The sequence below is a fragment of the Lactuca virosa genome, chromosome 3 (assembly GCF_052849685.1).
Source record: "Lactuca virosa cultivar CGN04683 chromosome 3, Lactuca_virosa_CGN04683_v6, whole genome shotgun sequence".
NCBI lineage: Eukaryota > Viridiplantae > Streptophyta > Magnoliopsida > Asterales > Asteraceae > Lactuca > Lactuca virosa.
In genome coordinates, this window is record NC_136428.1 from 141,557,755 (window position 1) to 141,575,076 (window position 17,322).

The following is a 17,322-nucleotide window of genomic DNA, read 5'->3' on the forward strand; positions in this document are numbered from 1 at the left end:
GTAGTACAAGAAATTGATTATGGTGAGGAACAACCCTCCTGATGTCACATGATGACCTTGGAAATTTCTTATTGTAACTTGAACTGAGTCAATTTAAAAGGAGTTTATTGTTTTGGGATGATAGAGTATTCTATGTGTGCTTTTATACTCCCTGTTTTATCCTTGGTATTACCACTATGAATATTTTATAACGTAGTTAGCGAGTTCCATCATTACGAATGTTTCAACAAATTTTGACGAAATTTGCATTATAAGTCCTACAAGTTCTTTTATAGTCGATTGACGTAAACTAGTCGTATATCATTAAGATTGCAAGGGCATTTTGGATGGGTGACCCTGCCTTAAGCCCACAACTAAACAAGGAACAGGGAATGAGGCGGAATCACACATTCTAAGTCCATAGAATCTTAATGATATATGACCATAATGTTTACACTAGCCCTCATAGATTCTAGGGGAGTAGTTTTATTGGGCTAGAAGTAGGAATTGTAGTTTAAAATAAAATAGTTATAAGCCTGCTATCTTCAAACTTGGGATTTGGCCCCTCCCGATTCCTAATCAGAATGGTCCAATACTCCCAATTCTCCAAGCGACCAAGCGGTATCAAGAAATCAAAATCGATTCATCCCCATTTTCCCAATTCGCTGCCTATCTCGCCTGCTTTTCGTTTATCTCTGTCTCGCCAAGTCAGTCGCTTGGTCTCACTCTCGCCAATCACCATCGCCAAGTGCCTAAGTCCCCATTCACACTTCACAGAAATCAGGTATGTAATCCCGAGACCCAAATCCTGTTCAGATGTTCTTTCTTTTCTGATTGTAAGATTGTTGATTGTTGGTGTTGGCGTATTGCACTGTTGCTGCTGTTTTCTGTCAATTTGTTGCCTATTTATGCGTTACTACTGTCTTACTGAGTTTCCTTTTAATTTGGCTGTCATTTGCGATTTGGCGATTTGCCAATTTGATTTATAAGTTATGAACTTATAGATTTGGTTATTGATTTGGTTATGCTTCACAGCTTGTCAGCTTCAAACAAAACTGAAAAGTGACAACAAAGATTGATTTGGTTATTGTTAAATGAGTTATTGGTTATTGTTCTAATTTTTATTTTGATTTTTTTTTTTGTTAATTTCAGTTTATAATATTTTCGGCCCCCCTCCCCCAAGTTAATTGTTCAAGCTCCGCTACTGATAGATTCACTGGTAAAAAAACCCTGAGTTTTTACATAGATGATAAGACTTATTTGGGTTTTGCCGTGTTCCCAAGATTCATGGTTTATAGACTTGAATAGATGCTAGTTTTAGTAATAAAAAGAAATTTAGAATTTAAATGTCGATGTTAGATGCTTGTACTGATATTTAAGGGGTTAAAAAAAATAAAGTTTTATTAGTCAAGAATATGTAGCTTCAAAGTCAAGAATATGCAGTAGGCATGTGATGCATTAAATGCATGAGGCACAAAAGTCCTAATTTGCAGCAACATATACGTATATGTGTGTGAATTGAAGAAGAAGGTTACGGCTCAAAGACCATTCATTTCCTCTTTATTTTTTTTATTTATTACTCCTCCCACTTACCTTATATAAATCATCACAGAAGAAGGTAACGGCTCAAAGACCATTCATTTCCTCTTTATTTGTTATTTATTACTTCTCCCACTTCCCTTATATAATTCAGCACATTCTTACCGCGACTCTTTAACTTCTCCCTCACAAATGGATCCGCCTGCAGATCATCAAAACCCCATAGATGACCTCGATCGGTTTCAGTACTTTGATCATCAGGATCTGTTCAGGTATATATAAATGTCACTCATTACACCATCTTTCGCACAGAAAAGTGATTTTGTTTATATTGATCAAAACATGGTTTGATTTTTTTTTTTTTTTTGCAGTGGTGACCTGCTCAACCATCAGGATTTCGAGTTGTCGGAAAAATCGCAAGAAGTGCTCGATCAGAATGTTTCCACGGTACTTAACAAAGATCAAAACATCATTTCTAGAAATGAGTTTCATGATCTTGATCCCCTTGAAGACCCCCTTGAAGATATCAGCTTATGGGATTGTTGGGAGGATGGTAATTTACCATTGGTTAGTTTCAGTGAAGATTGTAAATCCGGTGGTGAGGCTATAGGTAGTTCTAGTGCTGCCACCACTGATCACGGTGACCGGAAGGTGGCAAATAGATTGAGACCATTGGAGTTTGAAGAGATAGCGAAGTACTTTGAGATGCCGATAATCATGGCAGCAAAGGAACTAGGGATAGGGTCAACATTGTTGAAGAAAAGATGCAGAGAGCTAAACATAAACATATGGCCTCATAGAAAACTTAAGAGCCTTCAATCCCTCATTCAAAATGCCAAGGTAAACTACGATAATAACCTTATATACATTACTCATGCATGTATGCATGCACTTGGTAACCAAAGTAGTTTTGGTATTTTCTAAAATTTTAATTATTAGTTTCTTTATAACATAAACATAGGCCCTAGGCATATGCCACATCGAATCAATTGTTTTACTATGATTTCTGATTTATATTTACATAAACTTAACTCATTGTAAATTTTATGAACTCACACGAAAAATATATTGCATCTACCTAAAAAAAAATAGGAGTTGGGATTAAAGGAGGATGTAGAGACGTTAGCAGGGCACAAGAAGATGATGGAGAAATTGCCAGGTATGGAATTGACAGAAAGAACAAAGAAGCTTAGGCAAGCTTGCTTCAAAGCTATTTATAAGAAGAGAGGACTTAACAATCCTTAGTCCTTACCTTTTCTTTTAGCCATTTTGTTATAATTAGTGGATTTTAATCTACATTGTATGTGTTTTTCTCTTGATAGATTGATACCTTTTTTAGTTTCATTGTGTTTGTCTATTGATTTTTTTTTATGCAGAAAATTTTGTATAATTTGGGTATTATAGTTTGTATTATGTATTTAGCTATATTCTAGATTGCCGACACGACTACGCTGACGACTCTATACCAGAGGTCTATATAAATAGACTTATGAATTTAGTAGGAATAACTTGATTATAATCTTGTGATTTGTTCCATGTCTGATCCACTCCTAAGATTCACTCGACATGCCCCCAGTTATGTGTAATTAAAATTTTATTAGACTGTTGATCCTAATGAGTCTACCCTAAGTCCACAACCAAACAAGGAACATGTCAACTATGAGAAACACACATATGGACTTGTGAGTTATTTGTAAATTGATTAGGGAAATAAAGTTTTTTTTTTTTAGACATTGTTGGGTAAAATAATTGTAAAACACTTGTTGGGCCATGGTTAGGAGTGTTGGGCACCTTTTGGGCTTTCCATGGTTACTAAATGTGAAACATGTAGCACTTGTGTGGGCCCCCACAAAACTAAGTTTTCACATTTCTTTCCCACTTCTAGGCCCATTAGGGAACTTAATAGTCCAATGAGTTAGCCATTTTGGAGTGTATCCTTTCGGATACGTTTGATAAGGTAGGGTATTTTGATGGCTCAAAAGTAATGTGAATGACGCGTTTTGGCCTATAGGTTTGGGAACTCTCGCCTTTGGTCCCCAGATAAGCAAACTGGTCCCTCGGTTGATTGGGATGTATACGAATGCTTACCTAGTCATGACTTTCGGGCTACCGGCACCTCCCCCTTCCAGTTACTACGCGTCCATTACTATGATCCTACCCAACTAGAGTGGATGACTTTGAATTTCTATGAGCTATAAGGAATACATATATGTATATACATTTTGTTAAACAACTTGAGTATGTGTGTGATTTTCAGAGAAAGTGGAGAATATTCACAAGTGTATGCACACATATAAGTGTCAGGAGTAATACGTATGCACATAAGGGAGCAATTAACACACAAAGGTATTCCTAGGATTTTCTAAGTGCGAATTGCATGCAGTTGTGTGTGCATTTTATAAACTAGCAACAGGATTAAATAATCTCAGAGTGAGTGATTTGACTATGTTGCGCAGCTCTCGTATGAGTCTAAACGTTGCAGGGATGAGTCTATTACTCGAAGGATTATCTAATCCATCCGTTGGGAGGGGTTTCCAGCATCAGTATATAGAAAGGGAAAGCACTCAGTATGTATCAGCGAAGTGACCACCACTGGGAGTGGCTGGGAAGGTAGGTTCAGCGAAGGGTATATCCTTCATAGAGATAGAGGAGGTTGTTGTTTATGGAAGGTTGCCTTGGGAAGGCCAGTGAACGCTCAAGGAAAAAGGGGTGAACCCCTAGGTTGACCAGCATAAGTACTCGAGGAGTACCGAAAGGATTATCAGTTGGGAAAGAGTCGTGATCTCGGGATTGTTGGTGAGCAGAGTGCTCTCGATATTCTTACCCTCAAGGATTAGTTTTGGCTGAATGACCGGGCAGAAGGTCAATGAAAGTGATCCCTCGAGGATCGGGATCAGTAGGAGAGGTATTCACCGAACAGAAATGTTGTGAGCAGATTGCAAGATTGTTGGCCGTAGCGGACTTCGAGGACGAAGTCTAGTTTAAGTGGGGGAGAGTTGTAACACACCTAATCCAGCAGACCAAGAATGGAAAGGAAAAACCCTAAGTCAATGAGTCAACTCGTCGAGTCCAAGGAAGAACTCGACGAGTAGGAGCGAGTTCTGTGTCGCGGATTAAGTGGCCGACTAGGCGATTCGGGGGACTGACTCGACCGAGTCTGGTCTGGGTTGGGAAACCCTAATTTCGGGACCTGGTGCCCTATTTAAGCATCATATTCTCATTCCCTCAGCCTCCTTAATGCTCTCTCAAGTCCAGAACGAAACTCTAGTGCCTTTCTTGTGATTGTGAGCCATTTTTGGAGTGTGTGTGGTCTACTTGGAAGCTTGAAGAAGGAGAAAATCTTGGAGGAATCAAGAAGAGGATTGTAGATCCATAAGTAGCTTCTCAATCTCATCACTTTCTGGTAATCAAGTCTTGACCTTGCTCATCAACCTCTTAGATCTCCTCATGTCCCTTTTTGATTGAGTTTTGGTTCAAAAGCTAGATCTATGGTGTCACACCCCGATCCTTGTCGGAATCGATCGAGGCGTGATATATTGTTCAAAGTCTCATGACAACTATGTTATAATATGATTAGATTCAATTAAGTGCTAAGTATGCAAACAAGAGCCGCAACATACAAATACAAATCCAAATATGAACAACATTTATTACATCAAATTTAAATAGTCTTGTGGATTTCTAAGGCATAACCTATTTTTCATCAACTTCATTCTTCAAATCTGCATCATGGGTAAAAACAGGTCAACTACGAGAGTTGGTGAGTAATCTAATTTTAGTAGAGAAAATTGTGAAGTTGAAACCTTTATAATTGGAAATTTGTTTTCTTTTGAAGTCGGCAAACAATTGTATTTGAGATAACGGTTTATAAATCAAAAATTGATTAACAAATGATAACAACAACAATAAGTCCTCACCCTATATATACATATGTATATATATATATATATATATATATATATATATATATATATATATATATATATATATATATATATAATATATATATAGGATGGAGCATCTAATCATCATACACACTCAACCACGTGCGATCAATCACCTTAGCGTCCCAAGGCGGGGTGGTCAACCCAATAGCGCTATTATTGTCCATAACGTACCTCAAGAATACGGGCATAGTTATGGAGATTAGACTAAAAATGATAATGCACTACAAGTACATGTAGCGTAAACAAACAATAGTTATACAATTAATGACTCACGTATAAGTGTCCCAACAATGTCTCAATTGTGATAAAAAAATAAAATGAAGTTGGAACATATTAGAACCACATGATACACCCCAAAAGTATTGAAAATTATAAAATATGGGGTAGATTACTCACTTTAGTCCCAAAACGAAATGCGTGTGTCGTACGATAGACGATTCGGGTCAAAATGGCGTAGAACCTAATATAATTAATAGTTTTGGTTTAGGAACTGCTAAACAAGAATGAAGTATTAATACAAATAATTAGACACGTATTCTTATATTAGATGAATTAACAATAATTCATTTTGATTATAATATTAAGGTATTTATTTGTTAAATGAATTTTAAATTGAATTACTTACTTTGCATAATTAATTTATATTTTCAATTTAGGTCATATTTTAATAATTTCTTATTAAAATAACAACTTGCCCAATTATAATTATTTACAGATTTTAACAATTATTTATATGAAATAATCATTAAAATGCATTTTTACATGCTTAAATACTTAGGAAAATAGTTTTAAATAGTAAACAGTATTGAAAAATTATGAAATTTTTAGGAAATCATTATTTCATACAATATGAATTACTGTAAAATTTGTATATTTTTCTGAACTGTTTTAGTATTTATTTAATATTTTAATGATTAAACAACACAAAATTCGGGAAAAATAGTAAATGATTCTCAAAAAATCTGTAAAATTAACCATAGTTTTATAAAATGATATAGAGCTCAGTGTATAAGTTTCAGATATTTGTGACTATGGGAAGTATTTTTTATATATTTCATTATTAATTAATCAATAAAATCATAAATAATAGTAAACAGTAATATAAATGCATGAAACTTCATATATCATGTTTAATCAGTATACATGTCATCCCAGAATTTTCTCAGAATTTATTGAATGCAACAAGTATTTTATGTGAATTATTGCCCTACTTTATTGAAATAATTATGATAATTCAATAAAAATAAGTTATTTTCTGAAAATTTTCAGAACTTCTTATTTTATTGATGGTATTCTGAGAAAAATCAGGTTTATGAAAAAAATGAGTTTTAGATATTTTGGTGGATTTAATTTGTTTCTTGTATGAATTTGAAACTTTTAACAACATACCTTGATGAATGCTTCAAGAGGGATGAAGATTTGAGTATAATAGATTGTTCTTGGATGGAATATGAGTATTCTTGGAGGAAATTTCGAGATTGAGAGTGAGAGAAAGAATAGAGAAGGTTTAAGTGGTGAAGAGAATAATGTGTTGGGAGAAAAATGAAAGGAAAGTGGATGGGAGGTGTGAGTGGGAGACCATGGGAATAATCTTTTTGCTTTTGGTGGTCTTCATAATTTCCCACTAACACAAGCATCTTTTACATAATTAATATAAGAGTTTTATAAAATTTAAAGTAAAGTTTATAAAAATAGAGTTTTATAAAATTTAATGTAAAGTTTATAAAAATGGAGTTTTATAAAAGATAGGTTATGATTTGATTATAACAATCTACTTTGATTTGAAGTTTAATTATAGCATTCAAGTTTGATTCTTTTAATTTAATTAGAGCATTATACTTTGATTTGATTTTAATATGGTATCATAATTTAATTTGATTATAGTTATAACGTTGTACTATACTATGTTGCTATTAACGTCAATTTATATCGTAGTGTATGGGTTTTGATCCTATTAGCATCAAGTAATCTTGAGTGGGGTTTGAATGAGATTGAGAGAGGTTTCGTTTGTGATCTTTTTGAGTGTCCGGCTTCGCAACGCAAGGTCCATAGACCCCGTTAAGCCATGATTTAGTGTCCTACACAATCCCGATGATTGTGCAATAGTGTTTTATCGCTTTGGTTCATTGTTTAGCACTGTTAAGGCTAAGGAAAATCAAACACATGAACTTTCCAAATGATGTTTTCTCATTAAAATAGCGAATTGTACAGTGATTACATAACGTAAACCCTATCATACAAGGGTTAATGGAGTTGACCGGTTTGACTAGTTGACTTTGTTTGACTTTGACTTGACCGAAATTTGATGGTTGTCACATATGGGGAGAAGGACGTCCCAAGCTTAGATCCATTCATATCTGGAGCCCCTAGGTGTGGCTAAGGCATAAAGGTGCAAGCTTTATGCCATTAGGATGTCCCGTGCAAGCTTAAAGAGATTATCACGGCCTTTTGGAGCCCTAAAGGCCATGCAAGGAAGTAAAGTCCAGGACTTTACGTGGTTATTGGATGTCTAGAGCCTAGATCTTGATTTCCCTATTTTGGTTTGGAGTAATAAGGGTTTTGGATCATGGAGTTATGTCTTAATGAGCTAGGGTTTTGTATAAACCCATTAAGAAGGACTTGGGATGGGTAAAGCTGGAAACTTTACCCTTAATAAGTCATTTCCAGAGTGTTTATGAAGTTTGGAGTTTGGATCTGAAGTGTAGGGGCTTAAACCGTTAAGATGGCCCATTCAGACCGAGGGACTCGGCGAGTCCAAGGAGGGACTCGACGAGTCGAAGTGTATTGTCCCGTTTCTGTTCAAGCTAGAACTCGGCGAGTCTACGAGTTGGCTCGACGAGTTGATTTGATGAACTGCGAGTCTGTTTAGCCAGGGAACTCGGCGAGTCAGGTGCTGACTCGGCGAGTGGGTTCAGGATTTTAGTGTTCTGGGTTTTGGTACTCGACGAGTTGAATGAGCCACTCAGCGAGTTGAGTCAACTTGGAGTGTTGACTTTGACCATTGACCGTTGACTTTGACTTTGACCAAGTTTGACCTGAATTGACTTCCAAAGGTGTTGTGGTCTAAGTGTTATTTTGGGGTATTGATAGTTCGAGGACTCAAAGGATCAGCAGTCCGGGGGATTGCCAGCTAGCAGCCAAAAGAGTATCAGCAGGTCTTTAGCAGTGCAAGGTGAGTTTCCTTCCAATAGTAACGGGTCTACGGCCACAATGCCGACCCGTTTAAGTTATAGAGTATGTCGGGGTGAGCTCGATGCCGGGATTAGCCCGATGCATTTTATATTCTTCCGGACTTCGGTCCGATGTCGGGGAGGTCCCGAGAAGTAGTTTAGTATGCTTGATGTCTTTGTGATTCATGCATGTATATGTGTTATGTGTTATGTGTTTCGGGGTAAGCCCGATGTCGGGGCAAGCCCGATGCATGTTAGTTTACATGCTATGTGATTATATGCTCTGGGGAAAGCCCGATGTCGGGGCAAGCCCGATATATGTTAGTTATTATGCCATACATTATATGTTCCGGGGCAAGCCCTATGTATGCTAGTTTATATGTTATGATTATATGTTCCGGGCTTCGGTTCGATGTCGGGGCAAGGCCGATGCAGATCATGTGATTATGTTATGTGTTTATGATATATGTTATGCTGTGTATGTGCTGGGGTAAGCCCGATGTCGGGGCAAGCCCGATGTCGGGGCAAGCCCGATGTCGGGGTGAGCCTGATGCCCGATGCGGTTGGATGCCGGGCAGGAGTCCGATGCCGGGTAAGCCGATGCCGGGATTCGTCCCGATGCAGTTGGGATTAGTCCCAGAGTTATATTATGTGTTTATGTTATATGCATTGTTGATTTGTTTATATGTGTACCGGATTACGGTCTGATGCCGGGCAGGTCCCGATCCAGTGGGCTAGGCCCAAGTTATGAGATTATGTGTACGGTATGTGGTAATATGGGGAGACTCACTAAGCTTCGTGCATACAGTTTTCAGTTTTAGTTTCAGGTACTTCAGTTTTCAAAAGAGGAGCTCGGTAAGATTGTAGTGCACACACCGAAGATGTTTAGCCTGGGATGTTTACTCTGATAAAATGAACAAGTGTTTTGAAAAGATACACTGATTTGTTATATACTGTTGGAGATAGTGTCTAAGTCCATAACTATATTTGGTATGTACTTGACCCGGCCCGGCATGGTCCATTTGGGTTGCACTTCACCCGAACAATTTACGGATAATCTTTTGAGAATAGTATAAGTTATGATTTATTAATATATTATAAGTTCTAATATATTAATATAAAATCATATTATTTAATTAGTGTTGATCTATAATTAATTTAGAATTAATTTAGAGATCAAAAGTATGACTAATTAAATATGGGCTCTTGTATTTATATAGTGTGGGCTAATGCTTATTTGGAATGGGCTAGGCTTGCATGGAAAGTCCATGGATACTCCATGGAGCTTTAACCCATGGATCTCATGGAAATGAAAATACATGGGTATTAGAGTTTACATGGATTTAACCCTAATCCACCACACTATATAAAGGAGGCTTTGGTTCTTGAAATAACACTAGTTGATGTGTGTAAACCAAGAGGGCCGATTTCAAGAAGTTTGTGACTATTCTCTCAAGTTTCCAAGTTTGTGGTGATTTGTGACTTCTATTTGAGGCATCCACATTATTGGTGCTAGGCTCTCAAACTCCAAGCAATCAACTACTACTACAAGGTAAGTAATTCTACTAGTTTTATTTGATTCAAGTACCCCATGCCATGCTAGTTAGGATAAGAACCTTGGAAAAATAATTATTTGCATGTATCATAGTCAAACATAGATCCAAGGTTTCTAGGGTTGCATGTACACCATAGGAGTCTTAGAATGATCAAAACCCATCATTGGTATCAGAGCCTGGTTTGTTTATTTGATACTTGATGCAAAAAAAAAAAAAAAAAAAAACTTGAAAATCGAAGTTGTGTTCAAAAGCTCGTATCAAAATTTCAAGTTTTCTATATGTGCTTACGATTCTTGAAATTTTTGATATGAACATTCATAAACATATGGGTTTAGAAGATCATAGAAATTATGTGCTAATAATTGATTAGATTAATTCTTGATCTTTATGTGTTTTAATGGAGTCCATAACTAGTTCTTAAGTTATGGATAACCAAAAGTCACATTTATAAATAACCATTAAATGAACACATAGGTTACAAAAAATGAAGAGTCTTCATTTTTAATAACCATTAACTCATAAGTTATGAGAAATGAAAAGTTTAGAAAGTTTACAAAACTTGCCCTCAAGTTTTGGAACATGTAAAGTTATATTAAAAACTTTAGTTCCAACCCCTAGAATTTTAAAAGTTAAAATTCAACCCTTATACTTTATAATATTATAAGTTTAATAATATTTATATATGTATAAGATCAAGTCGTCTTACCGCTAGTACGCCTCATTCACGAAGCCGGTCTATAAGGGGGGTATAAGGTTGTTGCCTATAAAATGGCAACTTAATGGGTGTCCACTCTCACCCACCGCTTCCTTGATCGGTGGAGGGTCGTTAGCCGAACGGGTAGGACAAGGACTTATAAATTCTCATTAAAAGTATAATGATAATACTAAAGTAACTAAACTTTATTGAATTCCCAATCTTAGTTATTTTAGGAAAATGTGAATAAGGTGCTAATCCATGAAATTACACTTTACACTTTGTTTAAGTCGTTAGTGGAGCGTGTGTGGTTAACCGGCACACTAACTTGAACTTAACAAGGTAGGTAAAGGGTGACTTAATTTTTATCATAGTATCAATGGAGCGTGTGTGGTTAACCGGCACATCGATTGAGGGGTAATACATTAAGGGTACCAAGTAATTTGCATGGTTACTTCACACCTTGTTTTGTGATCCTCGGCATCCCAATCACAAAACTTGAAGGGCACACTCGAGATTGAAACATGCCATTGAAGAAAGTTCAATGAATCTCAAAGAATCTAGGAGTTTCTAAACCAATTAAAACCTAATTAAATATTTCGTTTTTCATGGTGGAAATTGGTAAAGCGTCATTCACCTACCTTCAAATATCTTATAGCTTAGATTACGGCATCCCTCTTCTAAGTTATAAAATATTGTGTTGGGTCCTAGCCTTAATATTACATTTGGGTGTTTTGTTAAGGACTATCTCTATATCTAATCTAATCTATTCCCTCTTCTTTTCAGATGTCTTCCAATAACAATGATTCTGGCTCAAACCCTACTAGCTCCTTCTCTCTCATGAATCTTTGTGGGAGAGTCATCTTTGATGGGTCAAACTTTACAGATTAGATCAGAAACATCAGGATGGTCACTCGGTATGAGAACAAAGAATATGTTCTCGACAAGGAGCTGAAGGTACCCGAGCCAACTGCTACTCCTGAAGAGCTTGCTGAATATGAGGTACATGAAAGAGATGCTACAAAAGTGGCATGCATCATGATGGCCACCATGACAGCCGAGCTCCAAAAGTCCTATTAGGACTATTATCCTTTTGAGATGCACCAGGACTTGATGGACCGCTACCATCAAAGTGCTCGTCAAGAGCGATATGAGATAATCTCCTCCGTGATAACAACCCGAATGAAGGATGGTGAACCCATCACGGGCCACATGCAGAAAATGCAAAGGTATGTGGACCGTTTACTGAAGCTGAATGTGAACTTCCCTGAGGAGTTAGCAATAGACATCATTTTGCACTCCTTGCCATCGTGTTATGATCAATTCCGCATGACATATCACATGAACAAGGAAGAAGTCACCCTCAGCAAACTTCAAGGACTCTTTAAGACCGCCGAAAGTGGTCTAAAGGGTAAGTCGGTTGTTACTACTCCTACTCCTACTCCAACTGCGGCCAATGTCTTGGCAATCGGGCATGGAAAAGGGAAGAAGAGAAAGAACCCTTCTAAGGGTACCAAGGGTAAGACCCTTGAAGGCTCTTCTTCAAGCAAAACCAAGAAAGGTTTTGTCACTCCTTCTGCTAACACTAATGAGGCTGAATGCTTCTATTGCCATGAAAAGTCGCACTGGAAGCGAAACTGCCCAAAGTACCAGCAAGATTTGAAGGATGGGAAAGTAAAACCCAACCATGCAGGTATATACATTATATTGTCTAATAACTCACCTCATTCTAAGTCTTGGATCCTTGATACAGGTTGTGGTATTCACATATGTTGTGATTTGCAGGGACTAAAAAGAAGTGAGAATGTGGAGCAGGGAAAGATAAACTTGATCATGGGAAACAGTAAAGCTTCACCTGTCACCAAGATAGGAGTTTATTCCTTAGTGCTAAATAGTGGGTTTACATTAGATTTGAATAAATGTTATTATTCGCCAGAAATGGCAAGAAATGTTATTTCCTTTCATGCATTGTATAAACAAGGTTTTACCTTTTATTTTGATAATAATAATGGTAGTATTGATGATTTCTTTAATAATGTTCTTTATTTTAAAGCATTACCTTGTGATGGCGTGTATGAAACTGTATTTGTTGTAGATAGTCTAGGAAATAATGTATTGTGTATTAACTCTTCCACTAGCTTAGATAAATCATCCTTATGGCATTGTCGTCTTGGACATGTAAGCAAGAAACGCATAGGCCAACTCCAAAAGGATGGAGTCATGGAGTCATTTGACCTAAAGTCAGATGATAGTTGTGAATCTTGTTTGCTTGGTAAAATGACAAAGTCACCTTTTACTGGCACTTGTGCTAGGGGTGAAGGTTTGTTGGACCTCATACACACGGATGTGTGTGGACCCTTTAGAACCGCCACAAGAGATGCTAATCGGTTCTATGTGACTTTTACTGATGATTTTAGTAGATATGGATATGTCTACCTAATCAAGCATAAGTCAGAAACCTTTGAGAAATTCAAAGAGTTTAAGCAAGAAGTGGAGAATCAGTTGGGCAGGAACATTAAGATGCTTCGATCCGATCGTGGTGGTGAGTATCTTAGTACTGAGTTCCTTAACTATCTTAAGGAATGTGGGATTGTCTCACAATTGACACCTCCTAGGACACCACAGTTGAATGGTGTAGCTGAGAGGCGCAATCAGACCTTGTTGGACATGGTTCGTTCCATGATGAGTCGAGCTTCGCTACCAATCTCATTTTGGGGGTATGCCTTAGAGACTGCCGCCCATATCCTTAATCTAGTCCCTACAAAGAAGGTTGCCAAAACACCTCATGAGGTGTGGACTGGAAAAGTTCCCAATCTAGACCACATCAAGATTTGGGGTTGCGAGGCTTTCGTGAGACGCGAGACTCACGATAAGCTCGAACCCCGAAGCGAAAGGTGTATTTTCATCGGCTACCCACAGAAATCCTTTGGTTACATCTTCTACAGACCCAGTGATAATGTGGTCTTTGTAGCAAGAAGAGGATTCTTTCGACAGAGAGAGAATTCATGAGCGAAGGAGACAGTGGGAGGCAAATTGACCTTGAGGAAATTCAAGAGTCAAGTGGTGAAGGAACCTCAAACCCTAGCCCTCAACCTGAGGAGGAAACTCCTGTTGAGCCGACTGAAGAATCTATACCTCTGAGGCGTTCCACCAGAGTTAGGAATGCACCTGAGCATTATTATAGTTTTCATATTACTGCAGAAGGTGAGACACTTATCAGTGATAACACACTGGTAAATCTGGATGAGCCTAACAGCTACACGGAAGCCATGACAGGCCCTGAGGCTGCTAAATGGAAAGAGGCTATGGATGGCGAGATACAATCCATGTATGACAATCAAGTTTGGAACTTGGTTGACAATGTACCTGATCGTAACATAGTTGGGTGCAAATGGATCTTCAAGAAGAAGACCGACATGGATGGTAATGTACACACTTATAAGGCACGACTGGTTGCAAAGGGTTATTCTCAAACTCCGGGAGTTGATTATGATGAGACCTTTTCACCAGTGGCCAAGATTAAGTCTATTAGGGTTCTGTTAGCCATTGCTGCATTTCATGATTATGAAATATGGCAAATGGATGTCAAAACTGCTTTCCTTAATGGAAAGTTTGCTGAAGATGTTTACATGGTTCAGCCAGAGGGTTTTGTCAGTACAGAGTACCCCAATAGAGTGTGTAAGCTCGAGAAATCCATTTATGGATTAAAACAGGCACCTCGCAGATGGAATCTTTGCTTTGATGAGCAAGTCAAAGAATTTGGCTTTTCAAGGAGTGAAGATGAATCTTGTGTCTATATCAAGGCTAGTGGGAGTATAGTCAGCTTTTTGGTACTGTATGTGGATGACATACTACTCATAGGAAATGACATCCCAACCCTGCAGGAAGTAAAGTCCTGGCTTGGGAAGTGTTTCGCTATGAAGGACCTTGGAGAAGCTGCCTATATCCTAGGGATAAGGATTTTGAGAAACAGGAGTAAAAGACTAATTGGACTTAGTCAAAGCACCTATGTGCACAAAGTGTTGAAAAGGTTCAACATGCATAACTCCAAGAAAGGAGAGTTACCCATCCAGAGTAACGCCAGATTGAGTAAGACACAAAGCCCTAGTACTGAGGCTGAGATAGCATAAATGAGTCGAATACCTTATGCTTCAGCTGTAGGATCGATCATGTATGCTATGACGTGTACTCGACCTGATGTAGCCTTTGCTTTGAGCATGGTTAGCAGGTATCAGGAGAACCCTGGCAAGGCACACTGGACTGTGGTAAAGAATATCCTCAAGTACCTACGGAGGACTAAGAACTGGGTCCTTACCCTCGGTGGCAGTGAGGACTTGAGAGTTGTAGGGTCCAGTGATGCTAGCTTTCAGACTGACAGGGATAATTTCCGCTCTCATTCGGGCTGGGTCTTTACTCTAAACGGAGGGGCAATTACTTGGAAAAGTTCCAAGCAGGAGACAGTGGCTGATTCCACTTGTGAATCAGAGTATATAGCAGCAACCGAGGCAGCAAAGGAGGCTATATGGCTAAAGAACTTCATCGGAGACCTTGGAGTTGTACCAGCTATAAAGGAGCCAATGGAGATTTTCTATGACAGCAATAGTGCGGTTGCCTTAGCCAAGGAACCAAAAGATCATGGGAGATCCAGACACATTGACAGAAAATATCATTTCATCAGACATCGAATAGAAGAAGGAATCCTCGTGGCAAAGAGGGTATCATCGGATGAGAACCCAGCAGATCCCCTCACGAAGGGACTGACTCGGGCTAAGCATCTCCAGCATGCTCGGAGCATAGGGCTGAAGGATGATATTAGTTTTAGTAGTTAGATAATCTTGAAATTTGTAAAATGTAATTGACATTTGATGATAAATAAAAGCTGTTATTTATGATTAAAGTGTTGCTATCTCTTGTCAATCGTTTACTATTATTTCTTTTTGCATGTTTTGACTTCCAGAATAATTATGTTATGGTTTATATCATATTATTCAAACTCTCCACAGTCGGTCATATGTTGGAAGTAGATATGAATCAAGACTGTCATGGGTTGGCTTGTAGAGGTCTAAGATGTTAGACAAAGCGGGGCTACAGCACTCATGAGTGCTCATAAGTTATGAGTATTGGATTCAACCCACGCTCACTTGTATCACTTCATGGAATTTTTCTTGAGTGATCGTGAGACGGTAATATCATATAAGTCTTCAAACCTAGAGATATGATTTGTTGCCTATGAGTTGGTTATGCATTGATTGCACGAAAACGCATTGGTAACTCGATGTTATAAACCGTGCCTTTGTGTGTAGTTCAACAAGTAGTAGAGCAAACATATGAGTCGAAGTTTATCTGTTCCTTCTAGGATTAGAAGCGATATATGGGCCCCTCGATGATTTTGTTTTGACCTATGTACCGGGCCCGGTCAGAACTACATTGATGTGTTCAGTTAAGTTCTATGTCAAACAAATCAGAAATCGGGAAACAAATGCTGGACAATAAGCAAGACCATGTTCCATGTATTTGTCCGACTAATATCTAGAACAGAGGATTATATGATCACTTATCTAAAATGGCGCTTCATAGTTCAACAGAGTTTTAAGAGCTACGATTGCTGATCGGTTCCTGAAGTCATACTTGCAACTATAGTTATTAGACTTATCCAAGTGGGAGACTGTTGGAGATAGTGTCTAAGTCCATAACTATATTTGGTATGTACTTGACCCGACCCGGCATGGTCCATTTGGGTTGCACTTCACCCAAACAATTTACGGATAATCTTTTGAGAATAGTATAAGTTATGATTTATTAATATATTATAAGTTCTAATATATTAATATAAAATCATATTATTTAATTAGTGTTGATCTATAATTAATTTAGAATAAATTTAGAGATCAAAAGTATGACTAATTAAATATGGGCTCTTGTATTTATATAGTGTGGGCTAATGCTTATTTGGAATGGGCTAGGCTTGCATGGAAAGTCCATGGATACTCCATGGAGCTTTAACCCATGGATCTCATGGAAATGAAAAGACATGGGTATTAGGGTTTACATGGATGTAACCCTAATCCACCACACTATATAAAGGAGGCTTTGGTTCTTGAAATTGCACTAGTTGATGTGTGTAAACTAAGAGGGCCGATTTCAAGAAGTTTGTGACTATTCTCTCAAGTTTCCAAGTTTGTGGTGATTTGTGATTTCCATTTGAGGCATCCACACTATTGGTGCTAGGCTCTAAAACTCCAAGCAATCAACTACAACTACAAGGTAAGTAATTCTACTAGCTTTATTTGATTCAAGTTCCCCACGCCATGCTAGATAGGATAAGAACCTTGGAAAAATAATTATTTGCATGTATCATAGTCAAACATAGATCCAAGGTTTCTAGGGTTGCATGTACACCATAGGAGTGTTAGAATGATCAAAACCCATCATATACC